Source organism: Ascaphus truei, chromosome 3, assembly GCF_040206685.1.
Source record: "Ascaphus truei isolate aAscTru1 chromosome 3, aAscTru1.hap1, whole genome shotgun sequence".
NCBI classification, from domain to species: domain Eukaryota; kingdom Metazoa; phylum Chordata; class Amphibia; order Anura; family Ascaphidae; genus Ascaphus; species Ascaphus truei.
In genome coordinates this window covers 361,295,415-361,320,987 of record NC_134485.1, presented here as the reverse complement: position 1 = coordinate 361,320,987, position 25,573 = coordinate 361,295,415, and the positions used below count along the sequence as shown (strand labels likewise).

General features: G+C 41.7%; 1 long non-coding RNA gene across 1 annotated transcript; it reads right to left on the bottom strand.

The window, feature by feature from the left end:
- Positions 1–3,839: 3,839 nt before the first annotated feature.
- Positions 3,840–23,286, bottom strand: LOC142490167 (uncharacterized). Its single transcript, XR_012799993.1, has 3 exons — positions 23,199–23,286; positions 22,734–22,878; positions 3,840–11,901 (listed from the first exon to the last, which is right to left on the bottom strand). It is a non-coding gene; the product is annotated as an uncharacterized LOC142490167 (long non-coding RNA).
- Positions 23,287–25,573: the final 2,287 nt, after the last annotated feature.

The following is a 25,573-nucleotide window of genomic DNA, read 5'->3' as shown; positions in this document are numbered from 1 at the left end:
ACAGGTTGGACTTCCCCAGGTTATGTTGACAGACCAAGGTACAAATTTTATGGCTAAACTGATGCAGGATGTCTTAAAATTACTAGAGGTCAAGTCTGTTCGGACATCGGTCTACCATCTACAGACTGACGGATTGGTGGGAAGATTTAACCGAACTCTAAAAAGGATGCTGAGAAAATTTGTAGATTCAGAGAAGAGAGCCTGGAATGAACTTCTCCCTTTACTGCTGTTTGCAGTGCGGGAAGTTCCCCTGGCCTCTTCACGGGATTCTCTCCATTTGAACTGCTGTATGGCCGCCAACCCTGGGGTATCCTAGACCTCCTAAAGGAGTATTGGGAGGAACAGCAGTCCCCTTCTAAGAATACCCTGCAATATGTATTGGACCTTAGGAAGCGCCTAGATGTGGTCAGCCATTTTGCTAGGGAGAATCTTAGATCAGCCCAGGACAGTCAGGAGAGACATTAAAATCAAAATGCTCGTATGAGAGTGTTTCATCCAGGAGATCAGGTGATGTTGTTGTTACCCAGTTGCGAGAGCAAACTCCTAGCCAAATGGCATGGCCCATTCTAAGTACTCCGCCGCACGGGTGATGTGGATTACGAGATCGCTCAACCAGGGTCCAGGAAGGGTAAACAAATTTACCATGTGAACTTGCTGAAACCCTGGAAGGTGCAGCGGTCTCTATTCATCCACCCGGTGGAGGAGGAAACGGACCTGGGTCCTCAGCCCCCACGGGAGAACATTGTGGGTGACGATAAAATCCCAATGGGTAGACAATTGTCCTCTGAACAAAAAGGGGACTTGTTAGAAATAGTTACACAATTCAATGATTTTTTTCTGATTTACCAGGGCAAACTAATTAAGCTTCCCATGTGATAGAGACAGCACTTGGGGTAAAAGTACGTTCTCGTCCTTACAGGTTGCCTGAAAGCCGTAAGGCCCTGGTAGAGAAGGAGGTACAAGAAATGTAACATTTAGGCGGCCTATCTAGATGAAATTGTCATTTATAGTAAACACTGGCGGGCCCATCTAAATAGGCTGAAAGCGGTCCTCAAGTCGCTAAGAGAGGCAGAGCTCACAGCCAACCCTAAGAAATGTGCCTTAGGTAAGGCGGAAACCAAGTACCTGGGGTATGCAGTGGGTGGTGGAAAAGTAAGGCCACTAACCGATAAGGTAGCTGCCCTGAAAGAAGTTCCGAGCCCCCGAACAAAAACGCAGGTACGCTCCCTGTTGGGTTTAGCAGGGTACTACCGGAGGTTCATCCCCAACTACATGGAAGTTGAAGCCCCACTAACAGACCTCACAAAAAAGTGTGCCTCTACACAAGTGGTATGGTCAAAGGAGTGCCAAACAGCCTTTGAGGCGGTAAAAAGGTATTTATCAGAGGGTCCCGTCCTTAGAAGCCCAGACTTCGATAAGCCTTTTATTGTACAAACCGATGCCTCAGAGATAGGGCTAGGGGCAGTGCTCTCACAACAGTTCTGAGTAGGAAATTGTTCCCAAGGGAAAAAAACTACTAAGTAATTGAGAAGGAGTGTCTCGCAGTAAAGTGGGCAATCGAGACCTTGAGGCACTACCTGGCGGGAGTCCATTTTACATTGGTAACAGACCATGCTCCATTAAAATTGTTAAATACTATGAAAGACTCCAATGCTAGGTTGACCAGGTGGTATATGGCCCTCCAAACCTTCTCGTTTGAGATTCAGCACAGGCCTGGAAAAGAAAATGCCAATGCTGATTTCTTTTCTAGAGAAGGGGTGGATGGTCGGGCTTCAGCTGTGCGTTGCCCCAGCCACACACTAACAGGGGAGGAATGTGACAGGGTGAATGAACGTCACCAACTATATGCCTGGCAGACGTATGTGTAGGTATGCAGTGCAGCAGTGATGAGGTTAATTTTCAGCTGGGAAGTTCCTGACAATTAGAGTGGTCCCAGCTGCATAATCAAGAAAACCCGCGTGTGGTTGCATGTTGCAAGATAGAAAAAATAGGCTAAAGCGCTCTAATGCAGGTATAACAAAATGAAGTAAGCCCAATCACTAAACCAAGGTATAAAAAATGAGTGATGATAATAGTACTTAATATTCAATAGTATGGGTACTATCCTCCTGAAGACAGGTGGTAGATGGTACAAGCCCACCCACCATCAGTCTCATTGGCAGGTTCCCCTGAACATAAACAATACTCACAATCCTAGGAGTGGCAGGCAGGCTGTGCAGCTTCCAATATGTAGTATAACAGGAGTGAATGGAGGACAAAAGCGCACTAGCAAAAATGGAGAAGGAAGGACCCAGAATCAAAAATGAATTAAAAGGGCACTTTAATGTGACAAAAGACCCATCCAACGCGTTTTGAACGTCACAGCGTTCTTTTTCAAGGATAAAACACAATGTAATAACGCTGTGACGTTCGAAATGCATTGGATTCACGTTTGAATCCACAAACTTGGCTTTATTTTTGTTAAATAAATCATGACACGGTGTAATTTGTCATGTGTTTTTGTTCATCTGAGGTTATATTTACCTAATGTTTAGACCTGCTAAGAAACAGATGATTGTTATTATGTCCTGATATGTAAAACCATGGAATTCAAAGAGGGTGTACTTTCTTTTTCCCATGACATATATATATATATATATATAATTGTTCTAATTTATCTATTTTAAACATTTCATAAAGCACTCCAAAACTGGCAGGCATGGCAGACCTCCAGAATGGACATTGTCTATCTGATTTGTAGGCAATGCTGAACTAAAAGTGTTGGTTCCACTGCTTTATTTATTACACTTTTATGATATATAAATCACAATTTTTCCCACATAAAGTAGGCCACTGGAGCATTTGATGTAGTAAACAACATCGTAATTCTTGACTCAATAGGTAAATTAGTTTAGCCAAGACATGGGGCTGTGTACATTTATCTTTTCTGGATTATCTATTAAGTCTAGAGGATGGTGAGTTACACCCTATATATACACAGCAAACTTACAGATAGGAATATTACTTTACATGCTAGCAGTCTCCACCCAGAGTCTACAAATAATATATTGTCCTTGAAGGGAATAACCCCTGTATTTTTGGGATGTTTGCAGTTTTATGTATACAGTATGTCTATTTATTATTGGATAGATTTGATATGTCTACTTACTATTGGATAGAATTGTGTGGTAATGTGACAAGACGTAAGAGGGAGTATATAAGAGGTTAAAAATTCTCTCGCTTGAGCAGACCAGAAAACCCACACCCTAGCTTGTATGTCTACTAGCTGATTGGAAACGGGAATCTTAAAAGGCAGGCAGCAGACTTCCTGCTACTGTATCTCTCATTTTTGCTCTCAATCTGTGAGGAAGCAGGTTGCAGAGCGCCTGTCTGGGGGGAGCCTGAACTCCCTTTTGTGTACCTGAGATTAAGGACTGCTGTGTTATTTTGCAGACCTATGCTACTTACTTTAAATGCTCTATTCTATTTTCTTTAAAAGTATACTGAAACCTGCTTTCCACAATGAGGGAAATAAAGGACTTTAATTGCAAGAAAGTGGTGTGTGAGCTCCTTTCTGACCATGCAACAGTAAAGAGAAGAAAAGGTCCTTGGCGCAGACAAAGTCAATAATACCAGTCCTGGATTAGGGTAATTAGATCAGTCCCAGTGTTCGTTGATCCAAAGAAAAGTTCCTCAGCGACTGGAAACTCTGTAGGTACAAAAAAGTAGAAAAATCACCATTGTGCAGTAACCTCCACAGTGTGAATCGCTTGCACAAGTCAAATGTCTACTTACAGCAAATTAATAGATCTCAGGCAATGGAAGATGTCTTTAACTTGAATCATACAGCTGGATCCATGAATTAATAGGACTAAAACATAGCATGGTACAAGAGATATACATTTATTTAAAAAACGCCAGACCATAAATTTACATTCACAGTGTTTCAAGTCTTGGCGCGTGGTTCAAAGATACCGTCAGCAGCATGGTTATCAGGCGTTCAGCGCTAGCAGCTGGGGTCGGCGTCGCACTCCTATTCCTCTCCTCACGGCTGCGACTCAAGTTTTTTTTAATAAATCACTTCTGTACTATGAGAAAATACTTGTAGTATTTAAAAAAAAAAAAAAAAAAATTTAAAGACATTTTTTAATGTTTCTAATGTAGGAAGCATTTCCAAAGTGAGAGCTCCCTTCCCCCTTCTGATAGGCTCTGGCTCTTGAGCCCCGCCCTCTCTATAGCAGTGAACCAATTGTATCTAGTAACTGCCCAGTCAATAATATTTCAGGACTACATTTCCCAGAATGCTGTGCTGTGATGTTTTAACCACATGGAGTTTTTTGTCTTTTTGAAAACTAATAGAACAGATAGGTGCCAAAGTGAGTTTAAAGTTTTTTGCCCTCTTATAAACAATCTGGGGATGTTTAGGTAAAATTGCATTGAGTTTTTTTTTATCCCCTGGCAGAATTCCCCAATGTTTATTCATTATTTCTGTAATTCTTGGGGCCATTTCATTATACTGTGTAATGAAAGGAATAAACTCTGTTTTGCCCACTGAGTCCTTTTTCTTTTTCATACTGATAAGCTTCTCTCTACTACTATTGTTAGCTATGTCTAAAGCTTTGGTAATACCTTTTTTGCTCTAATCCCTTTCTATAATTTTTTTCTGAAAATCAAATGCTTGTTCCCCAAACACTTGTGGTTGTGAACACTTTCTTTTGATCCTCAGAAACTGGCCCTGTGGTATATTTTTTCCCGATGTGCCTTGTGGCCAACAGATACGTATTGGCATTAACATTCTTATAGAAAGTTTTGGTCTCAATGGCTCCATTTTCTACAAATAGAGGTAAGTCCTGAAAATCTATAGTACTACTATTACTTGAAATTGTGAATTTCAGATTTCAACTGTTTGTGTTTAGGAAGTTTTTGAATTTCTCATGGTCTTCCTCATTTCCATTCCAGATACATAGCCTTCATCTACAGTATACAGCGTTTCCATAACACCAGGTTCGCACAAAATGGGTTGTGGGACCAAATATGATCCTCTTCCAACATCCCCATAAATATGTTGGCATAACTTTGTGCGAACCTGGTCCCCATGGCTGTGCCACATATCTGGAGGAAATAGATATTGTCATAACAAAAATAGTTATGAGTAGGATATATCTTTTCCCTTCTAACACAAACAGTTTTACATTTTCATCCATTATATTGTTTGTGCACTTTAATAACTTTCGGTGCACTAGGCACTGACATCTTTATTGGTTTTTGAATTAATAGGTAGAGCGCTAAGTTGTATATATTTTTTAGTATTAGTGTTAAATCCTTTTTGACCATACCTATGAGGCCGCTCCATTATATGTTTTTGCATTTACACAAGCAGCGTTCATATATGTGTTTATTAGTAATATATCGATACTTAGAGTATACTAATTATAGATAAGGTATTTTTAATATTATAAAATAAATCACTTAATACAGGAATTTCTATCGGACCCTCTCTTGCCTTTATTTTTTCAATTTGATTCTGTATTAAAATGCTCATTGATTCGCTTTACACTATATGTTTGTAATGTATTTTCTCCCAAATGAAAATGTTTTGGTGGAACTCTATCTACATTTTTACTCATGCTAAATTCAAATTGCTGTTCATTGTTAACTGGGTTGCTTCAAAAATCCAGGGGGAGCGTAGGACAAATGCAAATGACAAAAAAGATAAAGCACAACAAAGTGCAGATGTTTTTTCTAAGAATGTGGTAGTATCATAAGGGCAAATCACAAACGTGGCAGTTTTTTCTTAGAAGTATCAGGAAGTTGGTACCTCAGTGAAAGAGAGAGCAGGGACCATTGCACACATCATAATGAATGTATTTGATATGTAAAACAGATAAGAAATGCACTTACGTGGTGTGCATGATTTAATAGCGTGTAACACAATACGTGTAAAAATGCTTGGCGTCTCGTCACGAAACTCTCACCGCGTCTGCTGAGAAAAAACATTCTGTTACACGCTTTTGAATGATGCACAACATTTAAGTGCATGAGCTGGACAAGTGTGTCCTCTGGTCCCCGCTACAGTCTATTAACATGCTGAGGGCATTTCTTTTATAAGGCATTGTAAAAAGAGCTTAAAACTACTAACAAGCAATGTGTTAAAGAGTTAAGTGGTGCAGTCATTTTCACCATAAAGAAAAGGCCATTTTGTTTGGGGGTGAGGGGGGGGGGGCAGCATGCTTTTAGAAATGCACAGCTGCACATGCTCAGCAAAGCACATATGACTACAGAAACAATGGTTTACTTATCCCTGCACAATATAATAGGCAGCACTAAGAGCAGATCATGTTATTTTCTTTGCTACAATATGTTTTAAGTGCCATATTTAACTTTCTGGGCTGTGCTGAGCAAGGAACCCTAGCGGTAAGTCAAGCAAGCATTTTCAAGGAGAGATATTGCGGGATAAAGTGCCTATATGTATCTGAGAATCAAGCATAATTCTCGGGTACATTTTTGGGGTATCCATCATTTCTGGACCCCGACTACCTAGTGTAACGCTCGGACTGCCCGCAAACCAGACAAGACCCCGGTACTGAGGTGGAACGGAAGAATACCACGAACCCAAGCAGCGTGGGTGCGACCGGAGTGTGGTAAGTAGTGTAGCTGGTCCGGGGAAAAGAAAGGGTGCAATAAGGTAGTTGCCAAATCTGGAGTAGAATGGTCGGGTCCGTAAGCCAATTGTCAGGGAGTTGAGATAGTTGCATAGTAGAGAGTTCGTAAACCTAGTTCGTGGAGAGGAGAGAGCTGCGTCGTCGAAGGTCCGTTTGCCAAGTCCAAGGAGTTTAGAAGACAGCGTGGTCGAAGGTCTGTTAGCCAAGTCCGGGAGTCCAGAAAACAGCGTGGTCGAGTTCCAAAGCCAAGGTCAAGATCCAGGGAGGTCAGCAGAGAATTCGGGATTCCGGAACAGGGGATGAAACAAAGAAGAGAGAGCCAAGTAGAAGCAGAAAGCACCAAGGTACAGTAGCTATGCAGAGCACTGGGAGAGTGGGAAGACAGTGCTAAATAGTGGGCAGTAACCTATCAGAGGGAGGGAGGAGCGGAGGTGTGGTCCGGAGATCAATCCTGATAGGGGGCAGGGGCCTGGGGGCTGGCCGGAGTTGTCCTGGGGCTAAGGAGCGCGCTTGTGTGCAGGCACGCAAGGAGAGGGCGGGACTATCCTCAGAGTGCCGGGTATATGCTGCCTGGGTCTGTGCGCCCCTGTAACGCTGATGAGCGCGACCTGGAAGAGGGATAGCGGCCGCAAGGGGAACGCTGGCGGCAGAGGGGAGCCGCCGGGGATTCGGAGCGGCGGCGGTGCCTGAGGTGAGACCAGGTAAGAGGGTGCCATGTGCGGAGGTCCATGATCTGCAGCTCCTTACAGTACCCCCATCCCAAGGATTGGACTCCGGACGATCCTTCCAAGGTCTGTGGGGGAATTTTTGGTGGAAGCGTCTAAGTAGGGACGGAGCGTGGAGATCAGACCGCGAAACCCAAGAACGTTCCTCAGGTCCATAACCCTTCCAGTGAACCAAAAACTGGAACCTGCCTCTGGAGATGCGAGAGTCGATGATGGACTGAATTTCGAATTCCAGTTGTCCTGGTAAGATAGCGGGAGGAGGTCGAAGTGAAGGATGGGAAAATTGCACGCCTTGGATAAAAGGTTTCAAGAGCGAAACATGGAAGACGGGTGAGATCTTCATGGAGGGAGGCAGGAGAAGTTGGTAGGCCCAGGGTTAAGCTGTCGCAGGATAGAGAAGGGACCCAGGAACCTGGGAGATAATTTAAGAGTTAGAGCCTTCAATTTGATATTCCTAGAAGAGAGCCAAACCTTATCTCCAGGTTTAAACTTATGAGCTTCCTGACAAAGCCGATCTGCCTGTCTCTTCTGCCTCAGGACTGATTCCTGTAATACCCTTTTAATCCTCCTCCATGACTCCTGTAACGTGGTAATCCTAGAATCCGCTGCAGGCACTCCAGACGTAGGTAAATGCATAGGGAGGTGATTAGGATGAAACCCATAATTTACAAAGAACGATGACTCCTGAGTGGATTCATTCCTGAGTGAGTTGGTAGCAAATTCAGCCCATGGGAGTAATTCTGCCCAATTATCCTGAGAGTCGGAAGAGAAACATCGCAAATACTTTTTCAGGGACTGGTTCATGCGCTCGGTTTGCCCATTAGTTTGAGGGTGATAACCAGAAGAAAAAAGGAGAGTAATGCCTAGCCTCTGAGAACGCGCGCCAGAATTTCGAAACAAATTGAGTACCACGGTCAGAAACAATGGAAAGAGGAACGCCATGGATACGGAAAATTTATCTCACAAAAATATCGGCCAGGGTGGCCGAGTTAGGTAAACCCTTGAAGGGAATAAAATGGGCCTGCTTGGAAAACCTGTCAATGACCACCAGGATCGTAGTCATTCCGTTAGAAGGGGGTAGGTCCACGATGAAGTCCATGGTGATGTGTCTCCAAGGATGGTCCGGGACCTGGAGAGGTTGAAGTAGACCAGAAGGCTTTTGATGGACCGATTTACTTTGGGGGCAGACTGGACAAGAGGAGGTGAAGTCTTGGAGGTTCTTTACCATATTAGGCCACCAGAAAGTCCGCCTGATCAGATCCGTAGTCCCTTAGTGCCGGGATGACCAGCTGATCTGGAGGAGTGTCCCCATTCCAGAATCTTATGGAGAAAACGTGGAGCTGTGTAAAGATGTCCATCGGGAACCTCTAGCCCTTCGGGGACCTGTGATTGGGTTTCCAAGATCTTATCTAAAATATCAAAAGAGGCAGCAGAGATGAACAGTCGGGGGGAAAGGATATTTTCAGGAACATCCTCCAATCTCTCTTCTGTGTCGAACTGACGAGACAATGCGTCTGCCTTGATATTTTTTGTACCAGGGATATCAGATGACAAAATTAAATCTCGAGAAGAACAATGCCCATCGGGCCTGACGGGGACCAAGGCAGCGGGCACCCTAGATATAAGAAAGATTCTTATGGTCCGTGAGTATCAGATACATACCCCTGAAGAAGTTTTTCTAAACGAAATGCGTAGGACAGAGTACTTGCGTTTATTTTAGGAGTACAATACTGTATCTCCTTCTACATAAGCCCATCAGCAAGTTTATTGGCACTGGACTTTGAATATCACGATCGATCATATTCACATGCCGATTTGGACTTCAGGAGCTTCCATACTGCCCCAGTGACGAGATCTGAGTGACGTCATACTTGGAAGTACGTCCGAGAGAGATCTGCAGTAAGCAAAGCCACGGAGCTACAGGAGGCAGACTGAGAGACTGAAACAGGATATCAGGGTGTACAGAAGGATATCAGAGCCACTGACCCTGAGAGGACATTGGTGTAATCCGTCTTGAAGCTGATATGTGCTGGTAACATGGGCCAAAATTCATGTGATGCCTGATTTATACGACCTTTTGTACGTGAATATATAACCACTTTTACTTTATTGATTTTATTATATTGATTACACTATGAGTTGTGCGCTGTGTTTCCTTCTTTTATACTAGACTCAAGGGATGTTGAACCATCCAACCTTGTACAGCAGCAGACTCTTCATTTGGTTAAAGGTTTTTTTGTAATTATTCACCTTTCACTAAATAGTTTGTTTATTCACAATCCTTAATCACAGTGTGGTGGGTTATAAGAAATAACCACTATATTTATTTATTTATTTAATTTCACTTAACAATTAGTAGCGCAATTATTTTTCACTTTAATTTAATTAATTAATTAAATTAATAATTGGGCACTCTACGAGGTATATAACGTGATCAGTTCTACAAGTCATAGGAATCTATAAGGAATTTTTCCCCCGTAACATTTGAGATAAATTCTGTATTGCTGGCGGACCTAAATTGACAAGTTCTACACGTTCTGCATCCATAAAAACCTTTACTGGTCTGTAGCCAACTATTTCCCCCTGATTTGGTGGTTCTACGTGCGCTTGGTGCTAAATGATGTTTTAAGTTGGCTGCTTTCCTGAATATTATATTCGGTTTATCAGGAATACTTGTTCCCAAAATGGGGTCGTTTTTTAAAATATCCCAATGTTTATTGATAATGGTTTTAATTTCTCCTGCTTCCCTATTGTAGTTTGTTAGAAAAGCATAATCAAATCTACCTTCTCTAGTATTGGTTTTGATCTTCGAACTGATCACGTTATATACCTCTTAGAGTGCCCATGCAGGATGCAGTACATTGGAAAAACAGAAAGACCTATTCGGACACGAATTTTGGAGCATCTAAGCAGCATTAAAAGGAAATTAGAAACACATAGCGTGTCTAATCATTTTGCCAAATTCCATCAGGGAGATAGTGCTGGCCTGACCTTTATTGCAATAGAACACGTTCTGCAACATTGGAGAGGGGGGGGGGGGGCAGAAATGTGTAATTGAGAAAGAGAGAAACATTTTGGATACACAAAATGAGAACATTGTCTCCAAGGGGATTAAACATGGAAATTGATAGTGTCCCTTTTTTGTGAAGTCACTAACATCTGCCTCTCTCTCCTTTTCTTGTCTCCCATTGATATATTGTGAGTTTAATTTCCAATGAATCACCCTATTGTATATTGCTATCTAGAATGTTCTCAAATATATAAGATGTCAGTGTAAATATAGATATTATCTATTGACACCTCCTATCATAAATCAAATATTATTGTGTTTAAAAATGAGGAGATCTAAAAGTACAACGTGGTAGTAGCTAATTGTATGTCTAACACCTATAATAGGAGTGTTTCTTTAGCCATATTGATAATACCATCGCATATAATTTTTATCCTAGTATAAATCCCAGAAATTGTGTGGTCATTAGTAATTATTAATATTCTTTGTTGTCTCTGTTCCTTGTTTTATTGCGGTGATGTATTATTTCTCTATGCTAGTAGACTAATGATGATGCATTGCCCTTCATTGATTGGTTTTATATTATGTCAATTTGCATTACATGTCTCCCTTGTTAGGGTAATCCGCTTTTGAATTTACATATCCAATTCTCCATTATTCAGATCAGGCATTTTATGGTTATTGTTTAATTATATGATTGTTTAATTTATGCAGTATATATACTAGACATATGATAGGGACAGGTACACTCCTGAGGAAGCCGATTCAACCGACAGGCGAAACGCGTAGAGCTGTACCACCCACAACATGACGCTGCTGTGGAAGAAGGCGCCCCTGTACTCCAAGCATACACCTACGATCCGCTGTAACGCCGCGACCGGAAGTGACGACATCGTCCCGCGACCGGAAGTGATGCAGTGCCGCCCGCATACGGAGGTGGCGATCCGATTGGAGCTCCAGAGGGAGATGGTGTGGTGAGAGACGCGTGGGTTTCCATCCAGGCCGCGTCACTTAGCTTTTAAGCTAGAAATGCTGTTTTAATTTTGAGACACTGTAAGTGTGCATTTTTATTCGTTTTTGATAAAAGGTTATTGCCGCCAGATCTGTGCTATGTGTGTTCTTCTCCCTCTCTCGCTGAGGTACATCCCCTGAGTTATGGCGACCAGTGATCTCTTCTCATCTGCCTATTTGATCTCTATTGCCCGAAAACTTCTAACTTCTTGTGAGTAGGAATAACACAGGAGCCAAGTTGAATAAGATTTTTTCCTAGCACTGTATATACAACTGCACTTAGAGTATTTTTATGTTTTTTCCCCTATGCTCCCCCTGGATCATGTGATACAAGTTCTATAATTTGGGGAAGAGTGAAAACAACCCCACCGGAGGGTTGTAGCAGGGAGGTATTACATTTGATTAATTGTTTTTTTTATCACTTGTGAGTCATTATTTTGCACTTTTAAATCACAGTTTGTCACTTGATATATTTAGGAGATAGCGTCTTGTTTACACCCTTCGTTGGGCATCCCTGAAAAGACAAAAACATAAAAATTCTTTATTGTCGCACAATTACATAGCATGCATGTACAACAGTTAGGCTCAAGAGCTGACCCTCCTGAACCTCAATACATGGATCAGAGGTAACCAAATGGGCTTAACATTTATTTGAGAGCCTGGTTGCCCCCTCACCATCACATGGTTGGTTATCAACTACCCCATTAATCAGGATGTCTAACTCACTATCAGTGAATATGATGCTCCTTTAATCTACCAGCTTTAGCAGCAGCAGAGGTGGAAGCCTCCTTAGGGCTGTTATATAGTGGCCACGTGCGCTACGCCGTGCGTGCATGCGCAGCACTTCTAATTTGCTGAGGTTAGTCAGCCCTTCTATACAAGGGACGCGTGTGCGCACAGCAGTGAGCGTGCATCTGGCCGACAGCGGGGAAGACGGGGAATAGAATGATTTTGCGCCGCTACTGGTGCTGAAATGTATGTATATGTGTGTGTGTATGTGTGTGTCTGCACAATGTTAATAAATATTTTATTTTTACCAATGTGTTTTTTTTTTATTTTAATAAAATTACACATACATACACACATACAGTAACTCACTCGCGCACAGTATACACACAAAACGTGTGCGGCATGGGCACGTGCCTTCGCACAGGTACGCGTGCGCACGGCTGCACACAGTATATAACAGCCCTTAACCATATTTATTTATTTATTTATTTATAAAATATTTTACCAGGAAGTAATACATTGAGAGTTACCTCTCGTTTTCAAGTATGTCCTGGGCACAGAGTTAAGACAAATAATACATGGTAACAAATACAGTTACATAAATGAACAGGGTATACATTATATACAAGACATTGCATGCACAGTTAAAGAAAATATATAGTATGGGCGAATGTAACAGTTACAGACCAGATTAAAATGTGAGACAGCCTTAGATTTGAAAGAACTTAAACTGGTGGTGGATGTGAGAGTCTCTGGTAGGTTGTTCCAGTTTTGGGGTGCACGGTAAGAGAAAGAGGAACGGGCGGATACTTTGTTGAGCCTTGGGACCATGAACAGTCTTTTGGAGTCTGATCTCAGGTGATAGGTGCTGCATGTGGTAGGGGTGAGGAGCTTGTTCAGATAGCTGGGTAGCTTTCCCATAAAGAATTTAAAGGCAAGACAGGAAAGGTGAACTTTGCGCCTAGACTCTAGTGTTGACCAATCTAGTTCTTTGAGCATTTCGCAGTGATGTGTGTTGTAGTTGCATTGGAGAACAAAACGACAAATTGAATTGTAGAGGGTGTCAAGTTTGCTAAGGTGGGTTTGAGGTGCCGTGCCATATACTATGTCTCCATAGTCAATAATTGGCATTAGCATCTGCTGTCCGATACCAGGAGACTTAGGGAGGATTTGATCCTGTAAAGTACCCCTAGTTTGGCATAGGTCTTCGTTGTCAGGGTATCAATGTGCATTCCGAATGTTAAGTGGGAGTCAAACCATAAGCCCAGGTATTAACACCTGTAGCAGTAGGCTAAAATGTCTCACAACCTTTCCTATGTGCTGTGCATTTATTTGTAATGCATGTGCGTTACATGGTTGGAAAGCATGTACATTAATTGGAACACACTTTTCTGAATGTATATTTGCATTGTATTGGTTATCGCATTTCTGCACTATTAGCCTACCCGCTACAGCTTCTTTAACTACAAAACTGCTTTTGGTGGCGGACATTGTTTTGGGATATAATTAGCGTAGGGGATACCAGTAAAAATAACGTCCGTTGCCTATTTAGTTAATGTCACAATATTTGCCTTGTTTTTACAGAGCTTAGTGCACCTGGGCCTGTGGGATTTCCTTGGTTCTGTCAATTGTCAATGGGTTTGAGTGTCAGCTCTTGAACCTGTCTGTCCTACATGAAATGCATATGATTGTATGACAATAAAGAATTTGTGTGCTTTACCTTTACAGGAGTGCTAACCAGTGGAGATTGAAAGGCTATGAGTTTCAAGGGGGGGTGTGCGGTAAGTGTTGTCAGATTGTATCTAGGTAGCCGGGGTCCAGATTTGCCTGCCATCCAAAAATGTATCCGGGAATTAGGTCAGAGTCCCGGGGACATATAGACACATCAACCTGTCAAAATCTTCCTTTGAAAACAGTTACACGACTCACTGCCAGGTTTCCCTGCTTCAGCACAGACCAGAAAGGTAAATGGGGGCATAGGGATATGTGTATCCCAGGTACAGTCAGGGGTCCCTAAGTTAGTGAAGGTCCCCCTGTATATGCCCAGGTTCCCAGGTGGCCAGGTTCCCCAGAACCAGTATAGAGGTTCTGGGGGTTACTCCAACCATATGAGGTTGCAAGAGTTTTTATGAAACCTAAATCCTACAGTATTTCCAGTAAAGGGAGGAGATACAGCTCTGAGAATGAACCGAGTTTGGTTTTCTTAAGGGAATGAGCTACAGCTCTGGGAATTAACCTAAGCATATTTTCATTCTACTTAGGGACTTAAAAGAAATATGATGAAAAATATTTTGTGTTTCATAAATGTGTAATAGCCCAGAGGCTATGAGATCTAAGTCAGGTTTGCATTGTGTGAGGGATATGGCTAGTGGGTATAAAAGTATAGAGTCCCATTCTAACCCTCATAACCAAAAGACTTAAAATAAAAGTGTAAAATTATATTTTATTAAACGGGTATGTTTAAAATGTATTATGCTTGTGCACTGTAAAATAAGCTTGGACTTTCAAAGCTGGTATTCTGAGTAAGCCAGATGGCTACCAAACTGTGGTGCCAATGTGTCTACTCAGGGTCCGGACTTGAAACCCACAGATGCTTCTAGAGGTGTGAAGAATATTTGAGCAGAATGGCTAGGGGAAGTACCCACGTCCTGGGATCAATACAAGCCGTTCTGGCTAGTACTCACTTTCCCAGACCTGGAGGTACCTAAGAAGAAACACTGCAGCCAATCCGGTGTTAAGATTCTCTAAGGTTTGAGTGCCAAAACAGCAGCGGCAAATTTGAAATCACCAAAAGATGCTCTTGAAGAAATAGACGCGAGCCAGCTTCAGAAATTTCAAGGCAAGAAAAGTCCCACTTTTCGGTGCCAAGTTCTGATAAGAGAACATAGTGGTCACGGCTGGAACTTCAAGTCGAAAAGAGTACCAGGACCTTTGGAGCTATCTCCCGGTCAAGGAATATTGGTGTCTCCAGACCGGATACAGCGTTGGCGTCAGAAACTCAATGCCGATTTGAGTTCCAGGACTTTTCGGGCTAGGTCCCGGTCAACTCAAACTGTGTTTTATGGACTGTAGCAGCTAGGAATGTCTAGTTTCTCCCCCCTCCCCAGACCCCAGTAAGTGTGTCTTTCTCTTGTATTTTGCAATCCACTGTGTGTACGTCTGCTTCAATTGAATAAATGTCAATTTGTTATCATTTTGTTTGCTCAGTGATATGACATAAAGGTGTAAATGCCCGGTCTCCCATGACAGTCACACACAGGCACTGTCCCTAATACAGCACAATAAATTCCACTTCCATTGCCACAGGCTTTAAAAGGAAGAAAAAGAAGCATAATTGAAACAAATAGTAGCCACAAAAGAAAATAATGCAAGGAACCTTTGCAAGCATGCAATGAATTATAGCATAAATGGGATCAGTTATATCTAATTTCCTTGAGCCCTTGTGGTATTTGTGAGCAGCCAATTAGTGTAGAAAATTACAGCACCCCTCTAACCATGACGGTTGTGAATTAAAATCATAGGATTTTTCGTTTAATCTAAATGTAATTAACTGGAAATAATCACAGATGGTGTAACGAAAAACGGTGACAATTTCCATTTTAAACATACTGTGTAGGGACTCTGTTTTGCCGTACTCACAAGACCCGTATTAAACAGCCCATATATTTGTCTAGGAACTAATTTAAAGGACAGGATTAAATAACAAATTATTCTTTCTAAGGACCTGAGGTGCAGTTGTAACTATTTCATAATGGAAAATGTAGAAAAGAAAAGTATTAATAATTTAAGGAAAGATCAGAAAGTGGTAAGGCTACTGAACTGTATAAGACGGGGTAAAAATACCCCAAACCTACATTACAAGTATGTAAGCCAATCTTGCCAACTCTTGCCGTAAATGGAAAGCTGTATCTGTAGGCAACATCCTCGCCTTGCTACATGCAAGTCTCAGGTCTAAGATTCCTGATTTTTAATTAGAACAGTGATTAAACGTTTAAACAATCGAGCCGTGTAATGTGCCTGATTCAAAAGGTATTTGTGCTACAGACACTCACCAGGAGCAAGCATGGAACTGTGCACTGTTGTGTATAAAGATTTGTGTTTGAACCCTACAAGACAGATCTACCTAGGGGAGCATATTTTATGCTTGAATCTCATAATTTCTTTGCATGACCCCTTGAAGGTCCTATTACAAGACATTGGCTGGGAATTTATAGGTTTCTGGGTTTTTTTTGTGTGTGTGTTTTTTTTTTTTTTAAACTTGCGTTCTTTATGTGATTTTGTAATCATTATTCTGTAACAAACATTGTACACTGCACACATTTGGATAAATTAGGTTTTTATTCAATTTGCTTATTTTGCTATTCCTAAGGAAACCGAGTACTCCGGAGGCGTCAGCCTTTAAATTAATCCTGATGGGGACAGCGTATTTGGGTGCTGTGTGCCAGCAGAGATGCCTTGGCACTCAAGGTCAGATATCTGTGCTAAAAGAGAATTTGAAGGTTATTTGAGCCATTACATTTATACAAGGCCCACTTAAATCAAAAGCCCAAACCTTTTAACTAGACTTTGGGACAGTCCTGATTCCTTCCACTGCAAATTAGAGCAAGGACCACCTGTAACTATACTTGGAGTAATGATTACCGAACATACTTTGGGCATATAGAAGTGTCAAGGACACAACACTGCCTCACTGAAACTCAGGAGAAGCCTGTATCCCTGTCTTCAGTGACTGCCAGCCAGCAGATAACTCTGGATTGTTTGTAACATTTCATAATTCTCTATTATGATGACAGCTGGGGTTACATGGTGAAAGTGGGAAAGTATAGGTGGGAAAGTATAGTCAGGAACTATTTTTGCTGTGATATTTTTTTTTTTTTTGCTGCCATTTATATAATTTACATTTAGTTTGCTTTCATTTTCCAGTTTGAAGGGGCAGTGTAATAAAAGTATAAAAGTACTATGTGATGTTTAGGTGGCTCTGGGTGTGGGAGGGAACCTGTGTTGTGCAAGACTAAAGCAGAGTGCAAGTACCGCCAGACCTGAGTTGCAGCTGCTGGCCCAGTACACAAAAGATGGCCCATTTGTACTCAACACTTCCATGTCATATCTGAAACAAAACCTATCTTCTTGTCAGTTGGATAATTCCATCAATAGGAATATTTATGTCTTCCCCACACTGAAACAAGAAATAAAGATTATGCCAAACCACTCACTCTTTGATGGTAAATTAGAAGACTTTCAATAATTACCAGAAATCTATATAAAAAAAGAGTTCAACTGAGCGTGGCAAATGTTTACAACAAAAGGCAGGGGTGCCCAATGCTACATCCAATTGACAAAACATATATGGTAATAAGTATAAAGTTTAAATACTTCAATAATAATAATTACTTGGTTATTTAGTTAAACCCTTTGGCCAAAGCGTCGTAAGTCTGCATACCAAACGTCAATGTATAACCAAAAATGCAGGTCCTACACTACACTGTTAACCCTTCCCTTTACCTCTGTATGAGGGGAAAGGACCATAGTAGGTCCTGTTCCTGCAGCAAAGTGAAAAGACCTCCCAAGTTAAAAAGGTGAGGAGTGAGCTCTGGGAGGGGGAAGGGGGGGGTGGGTGCCACCTACCTCCATACAACTGGCATCCAATGCCACTACATCTGCCCATTTTCTCTTTTTAAACTCCACCTATGGTCTCTCCCAATGGACCACCTCTCCTACTCACTGCAATAGACATTCTATTGACCTGGTTTTCTCCTGCTTCTGCTAAGTCTCTAACTCCTCTAACATGCCATTCCTTCTCTCTGATCATCACCTCTGAACTTTTAGCCTCACTGTACCCTCCACAACACTTACTTCCACATGTACATACGGAAATCTACATTATCTTGACCTCTTTCAATTTTTAACATCTTTACAACCTCTCCTCTCTCCTATCCAGCTATCTCCGAAGGTGCTCACCCGCTGCTCAACGTTACTGGAGGAAATTACGATATAAAGCCAATTTCCTCCACTACAAATGTTTACTCTCCAGCTGTAACACTGCCCTTACCTTTGCCAAGTGTAACAGGGACACGCCTGCTTAAAACAGCTAGAGATGGTGGGTGTCGGTTCAGCAAGGGGTTAATCACTGCCTGGAGTAAGGTACGACTACTAACAAGTCCAACTAAGACTAAAAAGGGGGCTAAAAGGCATGAAAGGGAACTGTTTGCCTGACTATCCCTGGTCACCCTGCTGTGGTCTGCTCCTGAGGGCCCAATGGCACATATCCAGTGCTATTTCAGCCTCAGTCATCTCAGAGTACATAACTTTAAGCCATTTTGAGACAACGTTCTCTACTTCTAGGATTGTTTCAGGGACACCACAGATCCGAATATTATTCCTACGATCCCTGTTTTCGGAATCCTCCTGCCACTCTGATAACTCTGCGAGCTGACCTTTCAAGTAAGTTGTGTTTTTTTAATATTTTATTCAACATTTTTATTGTCGAGTCCAGTTTTTGCTCCTCAGTTCTTCCTCCAATCATCGTAACATCAGTCCTTATTTAATTTATCTCTTCTTGGAACATGTTTTTTAATTCACCAAAGAGCTTTTATATGTCTGTTTTGGTGGCCATATGTCTTAGGATAGCCAGGTTACCCTTCAGTGCAGGAATCCCCTCAGCCTCTGAGCTCCCCCTCTCATTCCCGGCCGGCATCCCTGCAGCCTGTGCCGAGTCTGCTTTGCTGAAGTAATTGGCAAAATCTGGCGAAATTCTTCTGTTTTTTGCCTTGTTTTTTGCTTTAGTAGACATTCACCTTGTATCTTGCGCTTGATTTAGTGTGGTTTGTGCTGATTTTTTAGGCCGTTTTCAATGTTACCCGGCTGTGCAGGATAGAGCTGTCAGTTTAGGCATCCATGCCCGATGCTGCCGCGTATGCGCCTCCGACAGATTTTTTTTTTATTACAAAATCCTGATATTTTTGAGACCATGTTTTTTGATAACTTTGCGTTACCGTGTTTATACAAACGTAAGCATCTAGAGGAATTATCATACCTTCGTTCCATGAAAGGAATTACGGGGATATAACGGAATATTTAAATGACTTTAGAGTCCTATTTTAAAGAAGTTGATAGTTTAACCATAAGTAAGGAAATTATCATTCTGTGTTTCAAAAGGATGTAAAAGGATATCTGACATTAATGGAAATTAGATAAGTGGTAGTAGAGATTAAATATAAAAGTCACGTGTAACAATGTATCATAACACCAAGCTTTTCCAGGCGGAAAACTGACTTTTTATCAGTTAGGGTTGAACCTTTCCAGGGTTTCCTGTTACAGTACATGCAAGAATTGTTAGCGGCAGAAAAATGCTAGCTGGTCAGTATTTTATGGGGACTGGGAAGCACAATTGCCTGTTTCTTTTCTGTCAGAAGCTGCTTGGGGAGCACAATGACATTGTTGGTGTTTAATGATTAACATACTGTACAGCGTTCCGGGCAATCACCATTAGTTTTGCTCCCTACAGCAGAAAACAGAGTTTGATCAAAAATGTTTAAAGTATTTCAACTATAGGGATCTCTGAACGTTGATTTCCTGGGATAGACAAAGAAGCTTCCAGCGAGCTAATCAATTTGAGTATCCATCTGCTTCTCCAGCAGAAAGCTATCAGGCATCCATCAGCACTTGCAATATGTCATTGAATAGGAGCCTTGGGGGCTTATTCTACTCTATATTGACTTGGATGGGAGTTTTCTCTGAGCTTATTGAATAAGCTCCTTAATGTCAATGCTCACAGATTTGTCAATGTTGTATGCTACATTTATGGACCGGTAACATCAATTTAACCTGTCCCGATTGTAACTTTTTTCATAACTTTCTTATGTGCAATGGTAGTCAGCACACATTATTTTAGGAATACATGTACCTATGTGCTTCTACAGCCATAGTCACTCCATGGCCTTACTCAGACACAGACTATGTACAAATACATGCATACATTATCATATCCCTTCTTCACAAAGTATATTTGCGATATAAGACGTTAATTGAATATATTCTATGAGTATGAATGCAAACTACATAGCAGGTCTTTACTAACAAACGTATGCAATTAGCATAGTTTTCATAATTGTTTAAATGAAAAGAGCAATCCATGGTGCTTTTCAACATTAGGGAAGCAGAGCTTGTCATGGGCTCATCTGTAGTAGTAATTGAAAGCACGAGACTGTCCTAAATCTTCTTTACTTTTGTTTTTCTAGATAAAGTGTTATTATTGTAGTAGTTTTATCCTACCAGATGCGTAAGTTAATGTCCCTTTGGAAACAGGTCATGTTGTTTGGTATTTCTACTTATATTGCCAAATGTTACATAATATATTACAATCTAAACAGGATGTTTCATTTAACGAATGCAATGTGTACCTTTCAAAGAACACCATGCTCTTAGACGCTGAACAAATGTCTTTCATAATAACTGGGTAATTCTAAAGAACGTCAATTTTATTTTAGACTACTGCCTAAGTACTTCAATTGTTATTTGAACTGAAAGTGGTCTGTAATAGTTTACTGTTGTCGAAAAGTTGATTTATCCAACTTTTAATACCCAATTTTAAATCTTGTAGCTGGTATAGTGTATGAAAGGTTCAGTTATAAATAATAATTACTAAATAGTTTATTGATTTAGAAATGGTTTGCCTCTATGAGCCAGCACAATAAATGCAGTACCGCATACATTAATTCCCTTCGAAATTATTTTTCTCTGGTAGCTAATTCTTGATTCTCCGACCTCTGAGGAAGAGTTTACATTTTTGGCTGTTTCTTGTGGAAAACTACCAAAAAAACTGCAAACATGTCCAGCAGGGTCACAAATAGAAGCTACGATATCATCGCCCACGTCAGTGGTTTCAATTGGTCGCCGGAGGCAGGGCTGGCACAGCAGCAAGTATATGTCCATGGGGCAAATATTATTCTAAAGTGAGTAAAGTCCTGGAGAAAGAGGAGGGAGATATAGTGGATTAGGCCAGCAACCATACTTAAAAAATGTTTGTGTATTTGTGGACAATAGTAACACGGATAGATTAGCCTTGCTGAAACAGGGGAGTTAGAAAGTCAGAGCTACAGTACAATGGTCATACCCCCATGAAACTGCAGGCTTGCACATTTTCATTTGTCATATTTAGGCACACTTTGGTGCAGAGATTGTTTTAGATAAACATTTTAAATTCAGGCCTGTGTGCATGAGGACAAAAAAGGTGTTACCTCCTCCAACTCGCAAATTCATAGCTTCTCCGCTACCTTCCTCTGGGTACATTAAAAGAAAGTCATTAATTTAAGCTTAAACCCTGAGAATGATAGAAGACATGACATTTAACAGCAAATTCTGTACTTATGGCAAATAATAAATGTGTCTCGTAGTTGTTAGAAAGCGCTGAGGAGAGCAGCAGTCAGGGGAAACGCCCTTATGCTTCAAAAAACGGGGAGGATGAGCGGGGTGGGAGGATGGGGGAGACAGCTCAAGCTAGGCATTGAGAGAATGCTGGTCTTTGGTGTGATGTAATGTTTGAGATGTGGAAAGTGTGCTGAAGCTGATGAAGGCAGTCAGCTTGCTAGACCAATAAGTAAAGGCAACAGTACAATAATTATTACATACAAATCTAAAGGCTTTAAAATGAGGGAGGCTTTAATAGGAACGGCAGATAAACTGAATTCTAGAGATATAAAAATATGACATTCGCTGAGGCTTTCACTGCCATGAAGCTACTTCACTGATTATTGAGTAGGGGCATTTATCTCAGTTGGGGCTTTCTTCTCCAACAAATGTGGGAACTGAAATTTCAATTTTAAAGGAGATGTAAAGTGATTCAACCATCAAAGTGTAGAGATATGTTGAAAAGATTTACTACGGGGGCGTGGCCTAGTGCCTAAGCAAGATGGAAGTATTGTACTGAAGCTCCCTGACAGTAAAATCACAAGCCTCATCATCCATCCCAGAGCACAATAGCTTAAAATAAAAAGATACGCACAGACGAAGTGTGCTGAAGCATTGAGGCACATTATAATCCCAATACTTTAACATTTGGAAAATATTTGGAAAAGTACCCACTTTTGGGGCCTAAGTGGTGTGGGTGCATTGTAGGCCACTGGCGCCATGGGTACACTTGGGTCCTTGCCCCTCCCATGACCGCTACCCACTAAAATCATACAGTCAAACATGATATAGCTGAACTTTTTTATCACTGTGTGTAGAGATGAAAATATTAACAAAAGCAGAGGGCTGACAAACGTGTGTTGGGGTTCACCTCGGGCCACCCCTCCTCCCCAGCTGGGGCCTAGTTGTATTACCATGTGAGATAACTGGGTTATGGAGATGAACTGAACCGTGTCCTCTCCATTTACTATTTACCTTCTAGGGGTGTGGGGAGAAAGAAAACACATTCTGGGATAACTGTCCTGCCCAGATAAGACCCAGCTAAAATAGCCGTGTAACTGTTGGAGGATGTGGCTGCCCCACTGAGACCCCTGCACCTGGGCTCTGACTCTGATCAATCTCTACTCTGCTTACGGTGGGCAAAAAAAAAAAGCCTCAACCCTTGCGTAGGTGAAAGCCATCAGGCAACATATAAAATAAATAAATAATTACCTCCAACTCACCATCCGTCTCCTGCTTCGGTGGCTCCAGAGGAGCTGATAGTGATCACAGTTGTGGTCTAGAAAATACTTTTGAGCACTCCTCTGCATTGGGTCTTCTGGGATGCCTTCTGCGCTGGAGACCTCTCCTTGTAACTCTGGAGAGGAATCAGGCAATTAGCAAGAGCCAGCCAGGAAGTAATTACCAGCTACAGCAGCAGCTCATCTGGACATTGCAGCCCGGGAGGGATGGGAGAGAAGCACAGGCTCCAGGTGATACGACCAATCGGTGCGGGATATCCCAGGAGATGCATGTGTCAGCAGCAGGGTGACGTACAAGTTAGAGGCCCAGAATCCTCTGAGATCCACTAATCATAGCGGGGAGGAAAGGGAGCCTTGAAGATGGGGACCATCCACCTACCCACCCACTACATAACTCTTATAATAAAATATAACCTAATTGAACATTTAACCCTACCAATGCCCTCCGTGCTGCTCATACATCCAACATTCTGTGGTGGATGAGGTTTAAATCCAAAACCACTTGGATCGGGAACCCCCACCCCCTGGGCCGGCCAAAGAGCACTGAACTCATGCCACTTCATCAATCACAGCCAACATTACCACATTACCTTGCATCATTGCACTATGCATAGGAATTACAGCCAAATAAAAGAATCTGGGAAAACTGCCAGAACCCTTTTAAATCATTCTATCATTTACAATCTGTTGAAATACTGAATTATTGTATTATCCCATTCTCTCAAGAAGAGTTCCAACAATTTCCACATGTACTGGGCGGTTGGGATATCAAGTTTTTGTTTTTCTCTCTCTCATTTGCCCCCCAAATTAGAACTATCTGCTCTACAGACCCAGAGGCTTATTACTCAAAATAGTCACTGAATTGGAAATACAGTTAAATATAAAAAAAGACTGCCTTCTTAATCCAGCAAGTGACAAATACTGCAAAGATTCAACAGATATTATTCAGGCACATGGTCCCTTAAAATGGTCAATTAAGCTGGTGCTCCACAAGGAAAACGCTGCTTAATAATAAAATACAAAATTAAAAGGGGCGTTGTTGATGGAGATCAAAACGGCTGATAAACCAGGTGCTCTGCAAGGAAGGGCTGATTTATTAAATAAAACACAGGTTTAAAACTCTCAAATCAGAAAAATATCAGAAACCAACATCATATAAATGACTGGGGATGAGAACATAACAAAAAAGAGGTGAATCAATGCAGGTCTTCCAGCTCTTTGCTCAGAAGGAGTGGGGGGCTGGGGTTCAGCCACTACATGGCAACATAGTGGTGGAAGAAATAATCCCAATGGACAAATCTTTCTCAGAACCAGAATCACAACAAAAGACATGCACGCTTTCTTCAAAGACTTTAAGCTCACACGAGTTCAAGCTCATCATTCAAGCTGATCTGCAAAAAGTCAAAGATGAGATAAAGCAAGACCTCACAACCATCAATGAAAAAAAATGGAGGCCCTCGGAATAATGATAGATGATACGGAATCAGGCCAGAGTAATTTGAAATATGGTCCCTACCCTAGATTAAACCATTACTGATATAATGGAAAAAGAGGAGGATCTGGAGAATAGGTGCAGGAGAAATAATCTCCGGATAAGAGGCATAAGAGACAAAGATCAGGACCACAATGCTATAAAATCATTCCTGATGAATTTCTTCCAGATTCTCCTAACCTCAGCATAATTTAAAGAGCTGTTGATGAGCCGAGCTCACCATACTATGAAGCCCAGAGCTACACCTCAGGAGCCCCCCAGAGATGTTCTGGTGCGAATACATTTTTTCCACAACAAAGATAATATATTAAACATATATTTATATTTATAAGCTGGGTCGAGAGCTCCCAGACAACTACAACAAGCTCCAGACCTTCCCTGACCTATCACCCCTGACACTGACAAAAAGAACACTAAAAAATATATTGTCATGGAGAAAAAAATCCCATATAAATGGAGATTTTCTTTCATGTTTATTATAATGAGAAAAGGAACCAACTCACCCATCAGGACAGCAGAGGAGGGAAGATTCCTGCTCAGCCAATGGGACCAGACATTAAAAGCTGGAGAACAAGGGAGAGCCTGTCCGAAGCCCCAAAGGATCCGTTCGTAATGGCACAGACCACGCCAGAACTCAAGGAAAAAATTGCCCATAGAAAGTGAAGACCCTCCTACCTAAGATGGGTCCTGAAGGCATTGAGGAACTCTTCTGATCTTTCAGTTCCTTAGCTCAGCTTGAACTTATTTCCATGCTTCCCCTGTCCTTGATTCACTCCTGTATTCCTCGGGCCCTAATTCACCCCCTCCACGTTCCCCATATCTTGAGTCTCCCCTCCAGTGTCCTCTCAATCCTCTCAGTCTGACTCACTCCCTGTGTGCTCACCCAGCCCTCCCCTCCAAGTTTCCTCCCACACTTGCTGCCTTCTCTCCTGCTCATACCCCTCCTTGTTTGTGCAGATGTCTTTGCATGTCCCCACTGACCCATGGCAGATGATCGCTATACCAAAAGCAGACAGCAACCTGGAGGCACCATGTGGGACCTGAGGGAAAGACAGCCACAGCTGTATATATATGTATATATTTGAAAAAAGGACTTTAAGCGCTACAGTGAACAATATCAATTAGTGTATAATAGAACCACAATACAAATAATACAAACTGTATAAGAAACAATCAATATAGGGAGGTGCTAACCGTGTCTAACCTTTCCCTAATTAATGTAGCCAATTAGGTTCCCGACCCACAAAAGCCGAGAAGTAGAATTATGAAAGAATGACATGGGCGTAGAAAAAAGGGCAGGGGTGGGGGGGGGGTGAAGG